The 13,165-nt window shown below is 37.3% G+C and overlaps 1 long non-coding RNA gene across 2 annotated transcripts in view; it reads left to right on the forward strand.

Annotated features, from left to right (window-relative positions):
* The window catches only part of LOC123329968, a 152,984-nt gene that overhangs the window by 24,555 nt on the left and 115,264 nt on the right, over positions 1-13,165 (forward strand). The window lies entirely within an intron of this gene.

The following is a 13,165-nucleotide window of genomic DNA, read 5'->3' on the forward strand; positions in this document are numbered from 1 at the left end:
GTTACCGATTTCCAGTTTAATGTCACTGTGATCTGCGCGAACATAGTTTATTTGATTTCTGTTCTATTAAAGGTGTTGGCCCAGAATGTGGTTTGTCTTGGTGAACATTCAACATAAGAAAAATGTGTGTTTTACTTTTGTTCAATGTAGTGTTCTATAAATGTAATTTAGATTTAGTTGATTAATTAATGCTGTTCAATTAAACTGTCATTACTGATACTTGTCATTTATTGATAGAACTGTGTTGAAATCTTGAATAGTGGTTTTCTCTTTGTAAATCTACTGCTTTTGTCTCACATTTAATTTTGATGCTCTGTGATTAGATATATACACTTACAGGTTTTTATGTCTTCTTGCAGAACTAATTCATTTACCATAATGTAATGCCCATCTTTATTTCTTTATAAGTTTTCTTTCCCTAAAGTTAACTTTGTCTGAAATTAATAGTTACTCCAATTTCTTTTGAGTTGTATTAGCATGCTATATCTGTACCTTTCTCCATACCTTTACTTTTTGTAAAGTGAATTTCTTGTAAATATCATATAGTTTTTTTTTGTCTTATCCACATTATCATTCTGTTTTTTATTGGTGAATTTAGATTAGCATAGTTATTGACTTATATCAATAATCACTTTATATTTAAAATTATAAAGTGATTATTGATATTGTTAGATTAATATTTACTATCTCTTTTTTCCTGTTTTCTATTTATTGTCCTTTTTTTTTTTTTTTTTTTAACTTTCATTGTTTTTCTACCTTCTCTGGTTTAACTGAACATTTTATGTAATTCCATGTTTCTCCTCTCTTTGCATACTAACCATTATTTTTTTCTAAACTTTTTAGTGATTGCCTTAGGGTTTCTAGTATACTTTTGTTGTTTAGTCACTAAGTCATTTCCAACTGTTTGTAACCCCATGGACTGCAACCCACTAGGCTCCTCTGTCCATGGGATTTTCCAGGCAACAATACTGCAGTGGGTTACCATTTCCTTTTCCAGGGAATCTTCTGGATTCAGGGATTGAACCCTTGTCTCCTGCATTGGCAGGAGGATTCTCTACCATTAAGTCACCAGGGAAGCCTACAGTATATATTTATAACTATTCAAAAACACTATACCACTTCTTCGAAAGTGCAGGTACCTTATTGCATAGTATTCCTATTTCCCCTCCCATTCCTTATAATACTGCTGACATTCATCTTATTTAATTTTGTCACTGAGACTGCTGCTATTATTATTTTGGACAGTTATCTAGCAAATCAATTAAGAGTTATAAACAAAAGATTCTATTTTACTTTCACTTGTTCCTTCTCACATAATTTTTCTTTAAAATGTAGATCCATGTTTCTGGTCTATATTTTATGCATTCTCTCCTAAAAATTAATTTTAACATTTCTTTCAAGGTAAGTCTACTTGCAACATATTCTTTCCATTCCCTTACATTTTGAAAGGAAAAATCTTTATTTCCCCTTCAATTCTGAGCAAAAATTTTTCTGGATACGGTATTCTACTCTCCTTTTTTTTTTTTTTTTTTTAAATTCTTCTACTATTTAAATACATCCTTCCACTTTCTTCATGCTTGCACTGTTTATGAAGAGACATCTAATATAATTCTTGCTTTTCTTTCTCTATAGATAAGATTCTACTTCTCCTATACCCATACCCCTCTTCAACCTCCCAATTCCACTCCTTGTGTTTTTTCAAGATTTTCTCTTTGTGGTTTTCTGCAGTTATGATACAGTATTCCTAGGTGTTGATATTTGGAACTTATCCTCTTCGGTGTTCTCCAAACATCTTACACTGTGATTTTGTGTCTGTCATTAATGTTAGGAAATGCTTTTATTATATTTATTTCAAGTATTTCTTCTTCTTTTTTCTTTTTCCTCATGAATCCCATCATGTTTATGGCATACATTTTGTGACTGTCCCACACTTTTTGAACATTCTAATTTTTTAGTTTATTCTTTTTGCATTCTGGCTAGGGAGGTTCCTAGTGACTTCTCTTCATGCTCACTTATTTGTTTTTTAGCCACATCTAGACTGCTGGTTCATCTTTCAGTGTCCTATCTTTTTGCCTTTTCATACTATTCATGGGGTTCTCAAGGCAAGAATATTGAAGTGGTTTGCCATCCCCTTCTCCACTGGACCACAATTTGTCAGAACTCTCCACCATGACCTGTCCATCTTGTGTGGCCCTACATAGTATGGCTCATAGTTTCAAGGAATTACACAAGGGTATGGTCCATGTGATCAGTGTGGTTAGTTTTCTGTGATTGTGGTTTTCATTTTGTCTGCCCTCAAATGGATAAGGATAAGAGGCTTATGGAAGCTTTCTGATGGGAGAGACTGCCTGAGGGGGGAACTGGGTCTTGTTCTGATGGGTGGCTTCATGCTCAGTAAATCTTTAATCCAATTTTCTGCTGATGGGTGGAGCTGTGTTCCCTCCCTGTGGTTTGACCTGAGGCCAAACTATGGTGGAGGTAATGAAGATGATGGTGACCTCCTTCAAAAGGCACAACGCAGGCACTGCCACACTCAGTGCCCCCACCCCTGCAGCAGGCCACTCTCAACCCACACCTCCACCAGAGACTCCTGGATACTCATGGGCTGGGTCAGTCTCTTGTGGGGTTACTGCTCCATTCCCCTGGGTCCTGGTGCCCACAAGGTTCTGTTTGTGTCCTCCAAGAGTCTGTTTCCCCTGTCCTGTGTAAGTTCTGGCAGCTCTGTGGTGGGGTTAACGGTGACCTGCTCCAAGAGGGCTTGTACCATACCCAGGTCTGCTGCACCCAGAGCCCCTGCTTCTAAGGCAGGCCATGACTGACCCATGCCTTTGCAGTACACACTCAAACACAGTTCTGGCTCAGTTATGTGGAGTCTTTGGGTACTGGTGCACACAAGGCTTGTCTGAGCCCTCTGAGTGTCTCTGGCAGGTAAGGGATTTGATTCTAAATGAGATTTTACCCCTCCTACTGTCTTTCTGGGGCTTCTCCTTTGCCCTTGGATGTGGGGTCTTTTTTTGGTGGGATCCAAAATCCTCCAGACAACTGTTGTTGAGCAGCGAGTTGTAATTTTGGAGTTCTCACGGGAGAAGATGTGCACACATCCTTCTACTTTGCAGTTTTATGCCACAAATGCACCTTGCTGTCAGAAGTTGCCATTCAGGTCAGTTCAGTCGCTCAGTCATGTCTGACTCTTTGCGACACCATGAATCGCAGCACGCTAGGCCTCCCTGTCCATCACCAACTCCCAGAGTTCACCCAAACTCATGTCCATCGAGTTGGTAATGCCATCTAGCCATCTCATCCTCTGTCGTCCCCTTCTCCTCCTGCCCCCAATCCCTCCTGGCATCAGAGTCTTTTCCAATGAGTCAACTCTTTGCATGAGGCGGCCAAAGTACTGGAGTTTCAGCTTTAGCATCATTCCTTCCAAGGAAATCCCAGAGCTGATCTCCTTCAGAATGGACTGGTTGGATCTCCTTGCAGTCCAAGGGACTCTCAAGAGTCTTCTCCAACACCACAGTTCAAAAGTATCAATTCTTTAGGTTTCCCTAGAAACTCTTTCTTAAAAATGACTCTGTCTTATGGTACTCTCAGCTATAATTCACTTGTGTTATCTTGGAGTTCTTTGATAGGATAGCAGATAGAGATATCAGATACAGGAAGTGTTTTATAATCTTGTGATTAAATCTCCCTTTGTGTGTGTGTCTGTGTGTTTCTATTCGTTTGTTATATTCCTGAACCTGAGTCACTGGGCTGTGATTTCAGAAGAATGTCTTGTCCTGTTTTTTTTTTTTTTTTCTTTTAGCTCTGCTATGTAAGGCTTGGCAGAGTGGGTAGAGGCTGGCAGAATTGACTAATTGCTCTTTCCCATGTCAAAAAAGGCTTTGATCAAGTAATTTTCCTTGAGGGCTGACCTTTTAAACAGAGAGCAGAAGGTAGCATGGAATGCTCTGGCTATGTTTCATAATTGATACTTTTCATCTCACTTCCAGAAGCATGAGTGAATGTCCCTTAGATATTCAGAATAAGAACTGGTGGGGCTTCTGGACGTTAAATTCTTGAAAGCTTGTGGGCCTCACCTAAGATTCACTCCTATTGCTGGAGATATTCTAACTCTCAACTTAATCCACACTAAACCTTCAACAATTCATCAACTATAGTTTAAGTATTCATACTGATTCTGACCTCAAAATGAACTTTTGCTCCCTGATTTCTGCAACCCATATAAGCTCTGGAGCTCTGTATCTACTTCTCTCTTCACTTTTCTCAGAAATCCTTTGCCTAGTATCTCAATTCTATGATGATTTTTATGAAGAATTTTTTTTCCAGTTTATTTGCCTTTTTGTCGTGTTATGAGAATGGTAGGAGAAACTTCCAAACTTGTTGCAAGCTACAGTGAAAAATTCTTGGGCACTTCATGTTTTCTACAGAAATTATCCTACAATTAAAATTTAATGAGTTATGAATTCTTCTTTTTCCATCACAAATTGCCTACTGAATTCTCTATGACTCCAAAGCAGTGAGCAGTGTTTTAGTATTAATATTTCCAAGATGAATGCTAAGCACATGATATAAAAATCAGTTTGACTTAATGCTTAATAATGGAGTAATATGTGAACTTTTGAGGGGTATTTATAGCACTGTATTAAGATTAACAATAGTAGTAAGACTGATGAGAATAAGACCAGCAGACACAGGCAGACAAGGTTTTTTTTATTTTTTCCTTAATGTAAATGAAGAACACAATTTATTATACATACACAGAAACACAGAACAGGTGACACAGCCGCTCCCTGGGTTAGAGGGATGTACCTTCCCAGCAAACCAACCAACATTGGTGTTCAACCGCTATAATAGTATTCTCTGATTAATTTAAGAATTCTGTCTCATAGCCTTTGGTCTTATCAATTTCAACATAATGAATTTATGTGCAAATACATACAACAGAAAGATGGAGAGTAGAAATTAGTAGTATTCTATAAGGTGATCATCAGTGTCTTGGGAAAACCAGAACCAGTGATGACTGTTGAGTAACTTTCCTATATTATTCTCTTAAGTACTCTATACTAAGAACTGGGCATGCTATTAGTCCCTTATTGAGACAAGGAAAGCAAAGTCAAAGGTTGCTAATGAATTTACTCCAGATTTTAAAGATGGTAATCCAGATAATAAATGATAGATTTGAACAGAAATCCCTGTGTATTTCTCTGTCTGCTGGGTTGTGTAGTGTCTGCCTTAAAGAGAAATGGGAAGGGAAAGGAACGTACTATTGAATGCTGCAGATGTTAAGCAGTAGCTGTTGAAAGAACCCTGAGGCCATCACCACATCTTGTGGTTTCCATTTCCATTTAATTCTCTTTCAGCAAGGTAGGCTTACCATATTTCTGGTTACCTACTGAAGCTTTGCAACTATAGGTATTTGATATAGACTTCATCTGGATAGGAACATCTAAGAACTCCTTTTTCTACACATGCTTTGCAAATTTTCAGTGGAGCAAAACATTTAGCCCAGCATGTGGTATTAATGTCATCAATATGATTTAGTGTTACCCTGAAGCGAATCGCTGAGGATGATTTCCACCCCAAATTCTTGACAATTCTGGGAAGCACAATGGAAATTCTGATGGAACATCAGTCATAAAGGATTGTTAAGAGACTCATGTGACAGACTCTTCCTAAAAGAAATTTTACATGGGGAGAACCCAAATAATAAAAACTATATTTAAAATAACTTTTATATGGAAAGTGCATATTATGCTAAATTCCCATTGTTTTCTTTCCCTTCAGAGTGAATATAGGCAATGTAGACAGAATCTTGGCCTAGGTCTTTTACAAAAGATCTTGGATTTTTCTTTCCATCATTAGCTTAGCATTCAAGCTCTCATATTCTCCTATTCTTTAAACTAGATACTATAATACATACCTGTATTTTTGAACAGTGATGTTGTAGGGATTAAAAAAATATTCTCTATGTTCTCTGTTCATCAGACCAACATGCTGTGTATCTACAACAATAGTTAAATAATGCCATATATGAAAGTCTTTATAATTTGCTTGATTCCAAGTTACTCTAAATCTATATGAAATATCAATATGAGAGTACATGCCTCTATTTATTTATTTATTTTTGGCCTTCCTTGGGAGCATGGAGACCTTAGTCCCCTCATCTGGAATTGAACCTATACCCCCTGCAGTGGAAGCAGGAGTCTTAACTACTAGACTGCCAGGAAGTCCCCATACATGCCACTCTTTATCTTATATCAATTGTCGTCAAACTATAGCTCAATGGTCTAATACTGTCCTCCACCTCCTATGCTTTTAAATGTTTTTCGAGAATGCAGTCAAACTGTGTTCATTCATTTATTATTGTTTATGGTTGTATTCCTCCCACAATGAATGCAGTGAATAGCTATGATTAGAAACTTTATGCCTCACAAAATCTAAAATATTTACTATCGGATTCTTTAAAGGAAATGTTCATAATACCTGCCCTGACTCTACTCTTTCTTTTTTTTTTTTTAAACAGCATTTTGCCATTGCTGATTTTTGTGGAGGTTTGTCATTAAATTTTAAATGTTCTCATCATTCATTAAAAATACATAAAAAGCCAGCTGCCCAAATTAGAAAAAGAGCACTGTTCATTTTCTTCGTGTCATTTTCTACTATCCATGTGATCAATGATTTAATAGTACCTGTCTTTCATTAAGCATTAGTTGTATAGCAGAGCCCAGAATACGCACTTTGCATATTTTCTTCCTAATATTCAAGCTAAGATAAAACAAGCAGAAAAAAAAATCTTTTGCATGTAATATAAGTAAAAAACAATTATCGCCCAACCAGAAAAATAATTTCTCTCTTCATCAGCCTCTAAGAACATTGCTATATATTTTATATGTGCTGGAATTACTCTTCTAAATATACACCTCAAAGTGGAATGTTCAGTTTATTTCCCAGACAGTACTCTATACATCATTGATATTAATCTGTCCCTCAAGTCAAAATACAGGAAATTTCTTCATTTTCCAACTGCCTCTCATAACCTAGTATTTTTCATGTCTTACTTTCACCTTCTAACATTTTTTTCTGCTTCAACCACTACTGTGGTTCAGATGCTCAACAAGCCTTATCAACTTTAGCAGCATCTGTTGTTATTTTTACTTTATTAATATGATGCCTACCCATAATATGAGTACAGCAACAACTCTCCTCTTTGGAGGATGTGCTCCTTCCTTTTCCTCTTACCTATACACCTTGACATTCAATTGAAAGTTGCCATCTTCCTATAGGACCTTGTCTCCCTGACAACAGTGATTAAATGAGAAATGAAAAATAAGAATTTCACCCAATCTGAACCTGTCACATTATCCTATATCCTGAACTTCATAGTGAGTAACCTGCAAAGGTGGGCATGGATCCAAGTCAGATTCTTTCTTTTTAAGTTTCTGACCTGACCTAGGGTCTTCCCTGGAGGCTAGAGACTGTCATCAACCTTGATTTCAGCCTTTTTGAAGATGGTCTACGGTGACAGGAACAAACACTGGATTGCAGAGAATAGCAATACTCATACATTAAGTTCTATAAGATTTCTCTCTTCTGGGCCTTGCCCTATTTCTGCCTTTCCCTAAGCTTGGTTAGGAAGAACAAAATATTACTATCATTTGCTTAAACTATTTCAAGCTTGGTTTGTATGAGTTGCAACTAAAAGGATCTTGAGTAATATTCTTTAAAATGCATGGCCTGCATCCCTCTAAATCCATCCCATATGTTGTTGATAAGGTTATCTATGCAATGCCCGCTTGAAATATTCAATACTGCATTAAAATTGACAAGATAAAAGTCCCATGGCATACAGACCCTCTAATATTTCACTTCATCCAGTTTTTCAGTCTTATCTTCACCCAGTCTTGTCTTAACATTTTACAGGCTGTGGTTTCCTTACTACAGAATGCTATTAATATTTCACAGCATAATTTTTTGTTTTGTTTTGTTTTGTTTTATATTTGATTAAAACCTCCTTATTTATTTATATATTATGTTGCTTTACTAATCCGTACTCATCCTCCAAAGCTCAGTTCTCTAGAAACAGTTGCGTGATCCATTCTCCTTTCCTATTTCAAATGGGGCAATATACCTCTCAATATGTGCATGTGCTTCCATTCCACAGTACACATATAATATGTACCTGTGTTGAATCTATAAGAATATCAGGTTTCTGTCCCAGTGTCTAGCTTGTGTAACTGTGCATCACAGCTGGAAATTCAGTTCAGTCGCTCAGTCGTGTCTGACTCTGCAACCCCATGGACTTCAGCATACCAGGCATCCCTGTCCATCACCAACTCCCAGAGCTTGCTAAGATCCATGTCCATTGAGTCAGTGATGCCATCCAACCATCTCAACCTCATTTCTCATTTCTGCTAAGATTTGCTTATGTTACCATTAAGTTCAGTTCAGTTTAGTCACTCAGTCATGTCTGACTCTTTGCGACCCCATGGAATGCAGCACACCAGGGCTTCCTTGTCCATCACCAATTTCCGGAGCTTACTCAAACTCATGTTCATTGAGTCGGTGATGCCATCCAACCATCTCATCCTCTGTCATCCCTTTCTCCTCCTGCCCTCAGTCTTTCCCAGTCTCAGGGTCTTTTCCAAGAGTCAGTTTTTCGCAGCAGGTGGCCGAAGTATTGGAGTTTCAGTTTCAGCATCAGTCTTCCAATGAATATTCAGGACTGATTTTCTTTAGGATTAACTGGTTGGGTCTCCCTGCAGTCCAAAGGACTCTCAAGAGTTGTCTCCAATACCGCAGTTCAAAAGCATCAATTCTTTGGCACTCAGCTTTCTTTATAGTCCACCTCTCACATCCATACATGACTACTGGAAAAACCATATCTTTGACTAGACGGACCTTTGTTGGCAAAGTAATGTCTCTGCTTTTTAATATACTGTCTAGGTTGGACATAGCTTTTCTTCCAAGGTGCAAGGGTCTTTTCATTTCATGGCTGCAATTACCATCTGCAGTGATTTTGGAGCCCTCCCCCACCGCCAAAAAAAAAAGTAAAGTCTCTCACTGTTTCCACTGTTTCCCCATCTATTTCCCATGAAGTGATGGGACCAGATGCCATGATCTTAGTTTTCTGAATGTTGAGCTTTAAGCCAACTTTTTCACTCTCCTCTTTTACTTTCATCAAGAGGCTCTTTAGTTCTTCTTCGCTTTCTGCCAGAAGGGTGGTGTCATCTGTGTATCTGAGGTTAGTGATATTTCTCCTGGCATTCTTGATGCTAGCTTGTGCTTCATCCAGCATGGCATTTCTCGTGATGTACTCTGCATATAAGTTAAATAAGCAGGGCGACAATATACAGCCTTGATGTATTTCTTTCTCTATTTGGAACAAGTCTGTTGTTCTAAGTCTGCTTATAATTGTTACTTCTTGACCTGCATACAAATTTCTCAGGAGGCAGGTCAGGTGGTCTGGTATTCCCATCTCTTGAAGAATTTTGCATAGCTTGTTGTGGTCCACACAGTCAAAGGCTTTGGCATAGTCAGTAAACTAGAAATAGATGTATTTCTGGAGTTCTCTTGCTTTTTCTATAATTCAGTGGATGTTGGCAGTTTGATCTCTGGTTCCTCTGCCTTTTCTAAATCCAGCTTGAATATCTGGAAGTTCATGGTTCAGGTACTGTTGAAGCCTGGCTTAGAGAATTTTAAGCATTACTTTGCCAGTGTGTGAGATAACTGCAATTGTGCGGTAGTTTGAGCATTCTTTGGCATTGTCTTTCTTTGGGATTGCAGTAAAAACTGACCTTTTCCAGTCCTGTGGCCACTGCTGAGTTTTCCAAATTTGCTGGCATATTGAGTGCAGCACTTTGACAGCATCATCTTTCAGGATTTGAAATAGCTCAACTGGAATTCCATCACCTCTACTAGCTTTGTTTGTAGTGATGCTTTCTAAGGCCCACTTGACTTCACATTCCAGGATGTCTGGCTCTAGGTGAGTGATCACACCATCGTGGTTATCTGGGTCATTAAAATGTTTTTTTGTACAGTTCTTCTGTGTATTCTTGCCACCTCTTCTTAATATATTCTGCTTCTGTTCTATTCATGCCATTTCTATCCTTTATAGTGCCCATCTTTATGTGTCCTTTAATGTGCTTATTTCCATCTGGGGAAGGGAATGGAAAACCCCTTCTCTTTGCCAGGCAGAATTACATATTGCCCCAGGGAATATGTTCCTGGTATTACAGGTTGCTTATTATATTATTTTCATTAGGTTTTACGTTTATAAAATTCTAAACACATAGCTATACTGGAGAAAAATTAATCTAGAAAATTCAAAGTCAGGATTGACGACATTGACAATTTAAGCATATGTACCTTTTTGCTCTCCAAGATTTTCCATTAACCAATTAATGGTATTCTTGTTTAACAAACATGTTTTTGACTTATACAAGTAGCTGTTTGACATATCTAGACAGTAAACATATTAGGGATAAAGATATAGCAAGATACTAAAATTTTCTATCTCAAGTATCAGTTCTAAAAATTAAAAATCAAGAGAAAAAAATGTATCCTTTATTGAAGATTAATACTGTCTGAGCACAGAAGTCTTACTAAATAGTGACATAAAAGTAAGTTGATAAAATATGTGGCTCTTTCATTTTCTGTAATAATACCATCACATTAACCACAAACAGGGGACATATTTGGCTTAAGGAATGATAAGCATATTAAATATGGTCAGAATTTAGTTAATGGTAGCAAATTATTTTTTAAAATCTTAACCATGATAAATGTAATGTCATAGAACTACATTTACTAAGCATTTTTCTTTTATTTACAAGATATATTAAAATCCATGTTTGGTATATTGTCAAGGATTATCTTAGGCCTTCTGATCAAATGTCAACTATAACACTTAACATTTAAAGGAAATTTTAGTAGTGCATCCTTCTTAAATTTACCATAAGCACATATTTTAAAGGGACAGAAATAACACAGAAATCACATGACATATTTCTGAAGCTAAATCCTATAGTTCAAGGGATGGTGATTACATTCCTAAAATTCCCTATTTGGTCTCCTCTGGTCTAGATGGATCCAGAGATGACCAACTTCCAGAGCAAATGCTTTAAATCTATAGATTTAAAAAACATTTTTCTTTCACATAGACCTAGATTATCCCCTTAGCTACAAATTAATAGATGCTTAACTTATTTTATTAGGCTAGTCCCATTTGAGGATAATAGTTTCTGCCTTGCAGAGTTCTTATAAGCACTGCATATAACTTACATAAACCATGTGGCCAAAAGCCCTGTACAAACTAGGCACAACCAAAGAGTGCTAAAACTTTAGATGCTTTTTCTATCTTTGTGGTCCAAGACATATTAACTTGTTTTATCTGGAAAAAAAAAGTGTACTTATTATAAATATATTTAAGACCAACATTTTAAGTATTCAGTTAACTTTTGGAGTCGTGAATGATCTAACATAATTTGAGCTCTCATTTTATTCTACCATAAGCTGTATTATATATGATCAGATTGATAGCCATAGCTGTTTTACACTTTGTCCTCTAGTTCTTCACTTCTCAAAGAGGATGATTTGGTTAGCATTAGAGCCATCCTGTGTAGTGTCCGTAACAACCTGACATTGTGAGGCTAAGAGCCATTGAAAACAAAAGACAAGGTTGAAACCTCTCAAGAATCTTCTTTCACCTTCATATATTTTGTTCTGTTTCTTCAATTTGTCTGAAGTCTGTTGTCACTGTCTACTGGAGGTTGGATCTAATAGGATTTGCTCAGCTGTACTGCAAGCAGAACTACACTGCAGTTATTTATAAAGGTAATTTAAAATTCACTCATATTGTTTGGAAAAATTTAGTTATGTTTGACAGAATTGATATTAAAATTACTGATGCATCTGGTGAGAACAGTACAATTTCATCTCCAATTTCACATGAAGAATAAAAAGATAAGTGAACTTCATGTTGACAAACTGCATCTTAATACTGTTCAGTCAGTTCGGTTCAGTTCAGTTGCTCAGTCCTGTCTGTGTGACCCCATGAATCGCAGCACACCAGGCCTCCCTGTCCATCACAAACTCCCGGAGTTCACTCAAACTCACGTCCATTGAGTCGGTGATGCCACCCAGCCATCTCGTCCTTTGTCGTCCCCTTCTCCTCCTGCCCCCAATCCCTCCCAGCATCAGAGTCTTTTCCAATGAGTCAACTCTTTGCATGAGGTGGCCAAAGTACTGGAGTTTCAGCTTTAGCATCATTCCTTCCAAAGAATACCCAGGACCATTCTCCTTTAGAATGGACTGGTTGGATCTCCTTGCAGTCCAAGGGACTCTCAAGAGTCTTCTCCAACACCACAGTTCAAAAGCATCAATTCTTCCGCGCTCAGCTTTCTTCACAGTCCAACTCTCACATCCATACATGACCAATGGAAAAACCATAGCCTTGACTAGACGGACCTTTGTTGGCAAAGTAATGTCTCTGTTTTTCAATATGCTGTCTAGGTTGATCATAACTTTTCTTCCAAAGAGTAAGCATCTTTTAATTTCATGGCTGAAGTCACCATCTGCAGTGATTTTGGAGCCCCCCAAAAATAAAGTCTGACACTGTTTCCGCTGTTTCCCCATCTATTTCCCATGAAGTGATGGGACCAGATGCCATGATCTTCGTTTTCTGAATGTTGAGCTTTAAGCCAACTTTTTCACTCTCCACTTTCACTTTCATCAAGAGGCTTTTTAGTTCATCTTCACTTTCTGCCATAAGGGTGGTGTCATCTGCATATCTGAGGTTACTGATATTTCTCCCGGCAATCTTGATTCCAGCTTGTGCTTCTTCCAGCCCAGCGTTTCTCATGAAGTACTCTGCATATAAGTTAAATAATTGTTACTATGAGCTAATTTTTTTAAAGAAGTTCTTAGAAAATATTGTTTGTTAAAAGGATGCACAAGATGTACCTTCATAAAATATAATAGATAACTTATTTAAGATCTTTTATTTTCCTTTATACAATGTACTATGTATTTTGATGTGTTAGCAGTTATCATTATAGGTCTCCTCTTTGACTGTAAGTGGACATTATTTGGAAATCCTTGCTAACAAATTAAAATAAAATACAATCCTGAGTCAATCAGTAGATTGTTAAGGGTTCTGCTTGTTTTT

The sequence above is a fragment of the Bubalus bubalis genome, chromosome 17 (genome assembly GCF_019923935.1).
Source record: "Bubalus bubalis isolate 160015118507 breed Murrah chromosome 17, NDDB_SH_1, whole genome shotgun sequence".
NCBI lineage: Eukaryota > Metazoa > Chordata > Mammalia > Artiodactyla > Bovidae > Bubalus > Bubalus bubalis.